This window comes from Ixodes scapularis, unplaced genomic scaffold, assembly GCF_016920785.2.
Source record: "Ixodes scapularis isolate PalLabHiFi unplaced genomic scaffold, ASM1692078v2 PGA_scaffold4__175_contigs__length_147842914, whole genome shotgun sequence".
In the NCBI taxonomy this organism is placed as follows: Eukaryota; Metazoa; Arthropoda; class Arachnida; order Ixodida; family Ixodidae; genus Ixodes; species Ixodes scapularis.
The window spans coordinates 22,371,606-22,380,779 of NW_024609879.1; the positions used below are offsets into that span (position 1 = coordinate 22,371,606).

General features: G+C 46.4%; 1 pseudogene; it reads left to right on the top strand.

Annotated features, from left to right (window-relative positions):
- The window catches only part of LOC115321462, a 53,348-nt pseudogene extending 44,751 nt beyond the window's left edge, over positions 1 to 8,597 (top strand).
- The last annotated feature ends 577 nt before the right edge of the window (positions 8,598 to 9,174 follow it).

Genomic DNA, 9,174 nt, shown 5'->3' on the forward strand with positions numbered 1-9,174 from the left:
TCCAAAAGATACGCTTTATTGCTACTTGTTAAATTTTCTATCGCCGTCGCGTTAGAATAGGGAAGGGGGGGGGGGGGGAGGGGGGAGGGGGCACGCTGAATACATAATTTGCACGTAGCAGGCAATGCGGAGGTTATCAATGCGGCCTTTATATGAGCGCTTCTTCGAACAAAACAGCAGATCGAATCGGTGAGAGCGTCGACCACCACCATCAACTATAAAAAGTTACAAGAGAACGACGAGGGGACAAGACTGGCCTTCTAAACATAAGATAGAGATTGAGTCTCAGGCTGGCTATTCACAGGAAGAGGTCTACATTAGAAAAAAGAAAAAAAAAACAGGTCTTGCGGGAACATTTTTTAGCGAGACAACCGGTAGTGGGGGAGGAGTGGAGCACTTAAGCGCCTTGCAGCGATGCCTCTCCTGTGCAGTGCGGTCGGTCGGCAGTAGATGGGTTGCAGTCGCTGTTCCTGCGAATCCGCGGAGCCAGCTGCAGTCTCGCGGAGTGTAATTGGATTTTTTTTTTTAACTTTTAGTAGGGGTTAGAAAGCGCTGGCGCAATCGCCAAATTCAGATTTCTTCAATTTCGTTTGTTTCGGTTTCAACGTTTACGTGATTGTTGCTTTTCGATGCCGTTTTCGCCTAATTTTGAGGTGCAAATTTATTTTTTCTAGAATATACCAAATGAAACAACGATACTGAGCCACTTGAAGAGCTAGGAATTGGTTTCGAGCCTAAAACGAGCAGTTTTACGAACACCAGACGCGCCTGATTACGTCCATCGTTAATTTCGGCCAGGTTTAGAGGTGAAATTACTGCGCTGATGCACAGGAAGGATTACCATCGCCCACGGCCGTACCCGCGGACACTAGTTCTTAGAAATGTAAATAAATGAATCTCCCCCTTAGCACCCGTTCGTTGCCTGCCGCCGTCCTTTTTTGGCCCGTGCACCGAGTGGCACGGAAGGTCAATAGTTCGCGCTGAAGTCAGAGCTGTTATCGCTGACTTTATATTGGAACAGGCAAATGCATGAGTGGTTAGTGAACAAGCGGATCGACAACATGATTAACAATGTGCTGAGCCACGGAGAACAGACGAACTGACAAGATTCCTGCTCAATGTTGGGTTTTTGTGTGCCAACTTTCTCTGAACTTCGCAGGCTGGAAAAGTTTTATGTAACGACGTGGATAATATAAATAAAGAAATCTCGGTCAGTTTTTTTTTTAAAGTTAAGTTCTCAATAAATAATTTCATAAAAAAAAAGACTAGGCAGACTAGACAATATAATTTATATAAACTACTCATTAAATGGATGCTGAACCGAAATCTGGATTCCACAAAACACGGCGGCAAAAGCGTGCAGCGGGACGCTGCAAACACCAAAACATCACTCATACAGCGATATCTCGAACGGATGACCGTATTTAAAAAAGAAAGAGGCGCATTTGGCAGGAATGTTGACGTCATGTTTCTCCATGAAGGAAAGGGAACGGCCTCGCGACTTCTGCGCATCGCCGCCTTGAGGGAGCGAAGCGAAAAGAGGAGGTAACTAGGTATCTTGACGGTCACGCGCCTCGTCGGCCTGCTTCAATCTCGAACTCTTCTTTCCGAAAACACGGCCGTCCATTCGAGATATCGCCCTACGTGTAGTGTTGTAGGGATTGTAGCGTCCCACCTACAGCTCCTGCATTGTTTTGTTCTGAAATCCATATTTCGGTTCGCCAACCCTTTAACAACATTTCAAAATTTCGCTGTTATGATATTGACTGTTTATTATATCTAGATTTGATTACGCCGTTCTCAAGGTACGAGATAAGTGACAGGCATGTCAAAGTAGGTTTGACATTCATCTACCGTAAAGTTTGCAAAATGAAATAGAAGGCCGCAAAAGAAGCGATCTTTGGGAAGTTTGGCGGCGAGCGTCAGGCGCTATCTTGCGGACCTCAAAAGCAATTGGTCTGACTCGTTTGAAGCGATGCGCTTTTCAGATTTCGGCGTCGCCAGCTACTGAAAGTAAATCCCCATTCGCCGTCCACAACTCTGCACTTGGGCAATTTTCATGTAGGCGAATTCTTTTCGGTGTCGCGCATTGTACACCCCAGGCACTCTTAAGCTCTCTGTGACAGTTTCTTACGCGGGGAGTCCCAGCCATTGTGTTGAAATGAATTAAGTTAATTGAACTGGTTTTCTTAAGAAAATAATTTAAAAAATTGAAAAACTGCAGCCTTGTACGAGTTGCACTTTCTTATAAATCATTGATAAAAAGATTAAGCAACTGCATATATCTAAAAAGAAAACAGTTAAGACCGTCAGAAAAATGTTTAAGTGTGATAATGCAAAAAATCAAATTGCGCCATGTTTTCGTGTGATTATATCTAGCATCAGAAACATATCTTAATTAATCGTTTGCTTAAATTGTCCAGGATTTGCCACGTATAGTCAAAAACAAGAGTTTTCAAACCCTTTACAAGATTTGTACCACTTAACAAAAAGTTACCTCTTTTTGTCGTCTTGCATTCTTCCCGAAATATGTACCCAGCGGTAGTATATTTAACAAGGCATGTCAGCCAACATCGGGAGCTGTTGCCTGAGCAACGAACGCGAAATTTCAAGCGCTACTAGGAGAAGACCGCTGCTATGAACCACGACTAAGCCGGTCGTGCAGTGAACTCATTCGAGGCACGCAGTGCATGCGACGACCCACACGTGCAAATCAAATACTATCAATCAATCAATCAATCAATCAATCAGTTTATTAAGTCACAAACAATTACATTTGGGACTAGGGGGCTGGAAAAAAGCTGCGTACTCGCAGCTTGACAAAGTCCAGCGCCCCCCAAAACCAAGGAGCAGTGATGGGGGCACAGCTAGGTTACAGAAATTCTAAATATACAACTCTTACAAACCGAAGGGACGGCCCAACTAGGCGGCCGTCCCTTCGGACGGCCGCCTAGTTGAAAAATATACAAACCGAAAAATATACAAACCGAAGGGACGGCCCAACTAGGCGGCCGTCCCTTCGGTTTATTGTTCGGCGTGCTCCTGTTCACTTAGCAGGTTACGGCACCGTCAAGGTTATATCTTACCCAAATTTGTTCCTCGAGGTTTCGGTGATGTGATGCACTGTGGCATATGTCTTGAGGAAACCGAGGGATTCTCAAAACGCCCTTATGCTGGTGCAGAACGGCAGAACCCGCCGTTCCGCTTCTGCTACCGAGGACCTTCGAGGCGTTCGTTACACATCGTTCGTGTGCCGGCGTCTCTCGGGCGGTCCAGTTGACAGGTGCCATTTCTTTCGCGTATAAACGCGTAAATGTGGAGCGCAGTTGGAACTAACAAACCGAGAGCCGACCTAACCGAGCAGACTGCAGGCTCAGCGGTTCAGAGCCATTGGGCCTACTGGATAACTGGAGCCATGAGTAGGTTAAACGATTAGGAGCGTAAGTTATGTGCGAAATGTACTTTAAACACGTTATTTTCGCAGTTAAAACGATGTAAAAATTGTTTTCGCAATTAATCACTTTGTTTTTTTTTGTTTTTTTTTCGAAATCCCGTAGCTTGTGTCGAGCGCTGCCGATGAGAGTACGCTTTGGCGAACTCAGGGTACTTGAAATGCCATTTAGGTTAAATGCCATTTCAGCTGCCGTGCTGCAGTGCCTAAATGACATTTACACTGAATGTCATATGGCGTAAATGCAATTTTAGCTGCCGTCTGACAGGTATTAGACGCGCCACAGAGAAAATAGAAAAGAGTACAGGCCCCAGCGGCGACCCCCGAGGGTCCCCGGACGTGACACCATATCTAAGCGAGTATTTGCCGTTTACTCGAACAAGGCAAGCTCTGTGCTATAAACAATTTTGTAGCCATAGGTGTAATGACCAAGATACACTATATTGTGATAGTTTGACAGCAAAATGCGGTGGTCAACAACATCAAAAGTCCCACTAAGGTTAAAAAATACAGCATACACCTGTCCCTTACTTCACACGGCCTTCGAGACCGCAGACATAAAAATAACCAAATGTGTTGTTGTAGAGCTTTCCGATATAAATCCCTGTTGGACTGGCACTAATACAGTTTTTAAAGAAAATTGCAGTTTTATTTACTGCCATCACAAATAACTTCGATGAAGCGTACAGTAGCGATAGCGGTCGGTCATTGCGGATGTCCTCTGTGTTACCTGATCTGAGCAAAGGAATAACTACGGCAACTCTTCACGCCTCAGGAAACATACCTGACTACAACGAGATGCTAAAGATAGGTACAAGCACAGGGGGGCGTATTCAGAAGAACCCGAACAACTATGTCTGGTGAGCATTTTTACCGTCTCCAACAAGCCTTCAATCCCTCAATTGACAGCGCCGAGGACTACGCTACCCGGTTTTGGCTCCTAATGAAAGACCTACGCCCCGCTGCTACAAGACTTCCATACACACGGAGTACCTTCGTCAGCCCTCATCTGGCAAAGTGTACAGATGTTGGGCATGGCGGTGTCAAAGCGCCCCTCCAACCTCCTTTCGATGGCCCTTTTACGGTAATTTGTCGTGACGCCAAAACGTTCGCTGTGCTAATAAAAAAAAAAAAAACACAGAAAAACAAGTGTTGTCCATTGACCGGGTCAAGCCCGCCCACTTGGACTCACACAGTGCAACCTCTGCCGTCTGCCTCACAATACCTCAAGTGGAAAAACCGGCGTTCATTTTACGGAAACCGCAAACAAGCCCACTCCGCTTAACGTCAGAAAAGAAAGACGACCACTTGGTCACTGCGCTTCCTCTCTAAGAGGGAAGGGGAATATTGTAGTGAGTGGCCAGATCGAAGTGGACGAAGAAGAGCAGATCTCGAAACTGAAGGTTTTACGAACCGATCTCGTCGGGGCTGCTGGTTCCCACTGGAGTATTTTAAAATAATGTATTAAATATTTATGTAGCCTCAACGCTACATCTCAATAGCAGCTACAAATTATTTATGATCAATTGAATATTTTGTTTGGCAAATGCGCCGATTGTGCGCCTTTAATAATAATAATAACATTAATAAGAATAAGCAATCCAGAAGTAAGAATCGGCTTTATTTGGTTCCTAGGAACGACCTTTGTGTCGTAGTGCTAGCACACCTAAGCACTTTCTATACCTAACACACGTGAGGTGGTAAATGCTTAACCCAATAAAAAAAATAGGACAAGAAAGAAACACTTTTACAATGACGTAGAGTTGCACATCAACAATACAACCAGGGAAGAGATATGTGTCAGAAGAGACAGCGACACCTTCCCATTCAGAAAATATAAGAACAGCCTCAACGACAAGCGTCCACCGACCACCACTACTACTACTACTACTGCTGCCACTACTCCTCCTACTATTACTACTACTACTACTACTGCTACTGCTCCTGCTCCTGCTACTTCTACTGATACTACTACTAATACTAATAATAATATTAATAATAATAATCTTTAGTTTCGATTGGTATCCAAATACAGCACAGGGCCTAAATAGGGGTACACCCGTCATCATCAAGAAGAAATGCAGGCAACAAAGCAAGCTTGTAACCATGTAAAAAGAATTGACTCAAGCCTTTGTCGAAAAACAATCAGGTCGCTAAACCGCCTACGACAGATAGATCCAGCTCGTTGAATTCAAGGTGCATTCTTCCAAGTGGTAACGTGTCACTTACAGCAGAAGAGCGAATGGGAATTCCGAATTGACTGGACAGCAAGAGGGCATGAAAAGAGACAGTAATTAACAAAAGTGGTGAGTCAACAGCACTGTTCACAGCCTTATGTAAAAACGTGTGGGATTAAAAGCCATATAGAATTGCCCCTAAAATTCATTTGCAAACGTTATCATCAATGTTATAACTCCACAGCTTAGAAATTCAATATCACATGCCATGTTCTTAGGCTTTCTGCATTTAAGGGACAATTAAGTACTCAGAAGTTTCCTACCAACGTTCGGAAATGCAGAGTCAAGCATATTTGCTGGAGGTTACATGACAAGGCTTCACGCTTGTTATGCCCTTTTTTTTGGTTCCTACGTCTCGGGGTTACTACCAACGTCATTCACAAGCTCGCCTGCGTGTTTTACGTTTCTTAATTTAAAGTATCTTTCCTTGGTATCTATGGTTCTGTAACCATAGTGGTGAACCCTAAAAGGTATCCCCCAACACCATTGATGATTTGGCAATGGAATTGTCACTCATACCGCGGCAAGCAAAATTCACTATCACTGTTTGCAAACGTACATTCGCCGGCCGTTATCGCTCTTCAGGAAACTGGCACAGATTAGATAACGCTCAGGGGGTACTCCACGTTTATCACCGATCCTGCCTCACGAACGGCCACTTTGGTCCAGACAACTCAGAGAGCGCAGGCACACACCCTCCCCACAACCTTGGACTATGTTTTCGTAGAACTTATCCCAAAAAAGAAGACACAAGCCAGCCTTTTCATCCTCAACATATATAGCCCCCCATCGTCACCCCTCAATGAAATTGACCGCCTCTTCAAGACCGTTAGACAAAGAACAAAAGGGCACGGACTGGTGATCATTGGTGATTTCAACGCGCATCACACAATATGGGGTTACCATAGGGACAACAAAAAAAGGAAGGCAACTCCATGAAGCCAGTAGACAAAACAATCTTCACTTGTGTAATTACCCAGATGCCCCCACGCGGATGGGTAATAGTGTCTCACGAGACACTACTCCGGACCTTACGCTTACTTATAAACTCAAAGATCCAACCTGGGAATGCCTCACAGAAACATGGGAAGTGACCATTATATCATACAGCTACAGCTCCCCCATCATGAGGCAGCAGCACAAAGAATAGGCACTGCCCGTCTCACCGACTGGAGAAAATTCCGGGAAATAACACCCACCAGTCCCATCCACGCGATTGAAGAATGGACAGCACAAATGTTGGAGGTAGCTAAAAAGCACACTAAGGAATTACCGTTAACCCAAGACTGCCCCGCAATTGACGCACACCTCTTACACCTATGGAAGGCCCGACGAAGGCTAGCAAACGCTGGAAAAAACGGAGAACCAATCGAAAACTCCGCCTTCGTATAACCCAGATAACAGTAGAAGCGGCAACATATGCCATACACCTCAGCCAACAGAACTGGTCGCAGTTCTGCACGAAGCTACAAGGTACCCTCGGCACCCGGCGCACGTGGCACCTGCTTCGGTCCCTTAGGGGCAACAAAGAATCCAGATCGACCGCAGCCAATCACCTCAGACGGCTTATTCATAATTATCAAGGCACAGAAGAAGAGCTCCTCGAGGAGCTCAAGAAACCGTGGCATGGTACGAGCGACAAGACCCAGCCTCCCGCCCAACCGTACATGGGTACTCCCAATCCCGAAATGGACGCCCCCTTCACGCTTGTGGAGATAGAAGCAGCGGTTTAAAACTTAACCAGGAACACCACGCCAGGCAAGACAAGGTTCACAATAAGTTGATCCGGAACCTCGACGTCACTGCGTTGGAGGCCCTCCTAAATTATATGAACGAACATTGGACTGCCGGCACGCTGCCCCCCCAGTGGAAGCATGCTGACATCGCCCTAATACCAAAACCTGGAAAACCGCTTGCTCCAGGTAACCTCCGACCCATCTCCCTGACGTCATGTGCGGGAGAGCTCCTGGAACATATGGTGCAAAACCGCTTCTCTCCATATATCGAAGACAACGGCCATTTCCCGACCACCATGTACGGCTTCCGACCCCATCTCTCCACCCAAGATGTCCTCTTGCAACTAAAAGAAGTCATCGATCGGCTCACCAGCACACACAAGCGTTGCATCCTTGCGCTGGACATCAAGGGTGCTTTTGACAACATCTCCCACCAAGCCATCCTTCAAGGACTAACCTCCATCGATTGCGGAGAACGAACCTACGACTATATCACGGCTTTCCTCACCGGTCGCACTGCAACTATCGGCATCGGACATCTCCGCTCGAACACATTTAAGACCATCTCCAAAGGCACCCCTCAAGGCTCCGTAATATCACAGCTTCTATTTAACATCGCTATGAAGGACCTTCAACCAATTTTACAAAATATCCCGCATCTAAGGTACGCAATCTACGCAGATGACCTCACTCTATGGACCCCTACGAGATCCATGGGCGAGCATCAGGACGCCATGCAAAGCGCCATCGAAGAAATATATCAGTATCTCAGCGCCAGCGGCCTTGAGTGTGCCCCCGAAAAATCCGCCCTCCTTACTCTCTGCACAAAGACAGCGTACCAATGTAAACGAAGCATCTCGGATCCGGAGATCACTATAGCAGGAAAACCTGTCCCCAACGTTCCCCATCTCCGTGTTCTTGGCCTCACGATCCCCAAAAACGAATCTGGTTTCCACACCATTGCACCGCCTCAACGGACACTCTCCCAACTCATGCACCTAATACACCGTGTATCAAATCGTAGATTTGGCATGCAAGAATCTGACACATTACGGATTGTACAAGCCATACTCATTAGCCGGGTCGCCTATGGCACGCCATATTTGTCCCTCAAAACAACCGCAAAATCAAAACTTAATATTGCCCTGCGCGAAGCATACAAGACCGCCTTAGGACTACCTCCCAAAACTTCAACGAAGAATTTGTTGCTACTAGGAATTCACAACACCTGGTAAGAGTTACAAGAAGCACATCACATCTCCCAGTTAGAACGCCTTAAATTAACACCTACCGGACGAGCCACACTGAGAAAGTTAGGCTACGCGACACCCTCCTTGCAAGATCACAAAGAACGCGTACCTCTGCACCTAAGAAAAGCCATTCGTGTAGCCCAGATTCCGAAGAACATGCATCCGGTTTACAATAAGGCTCGGCGCGTCGCTAGAGCACGAACCATGAACAGCAAATACGGCGATAGCCCAACTGCAAGCTACACCGACGCGTCCCCGTATCCGCATAAGCCAGCCCATGCTGTATGTGTAACCAACGCAGCAGGGCAAGAAATGACCGCCCTCACAGTCCGCACAACATCTACAGAAGCCGCCGAAGAAATTGCCATCGCCCTAGCCGCAACGGCAGGCGACGATATAATCAAGGTGCTCACAGACTCTCAGGCAGCGTGTCGGAATTACCTACGGGGACGCATCTCGAAAACAGCGCTTCGCATCCTCAAGACCATCCCCCGGCTCCC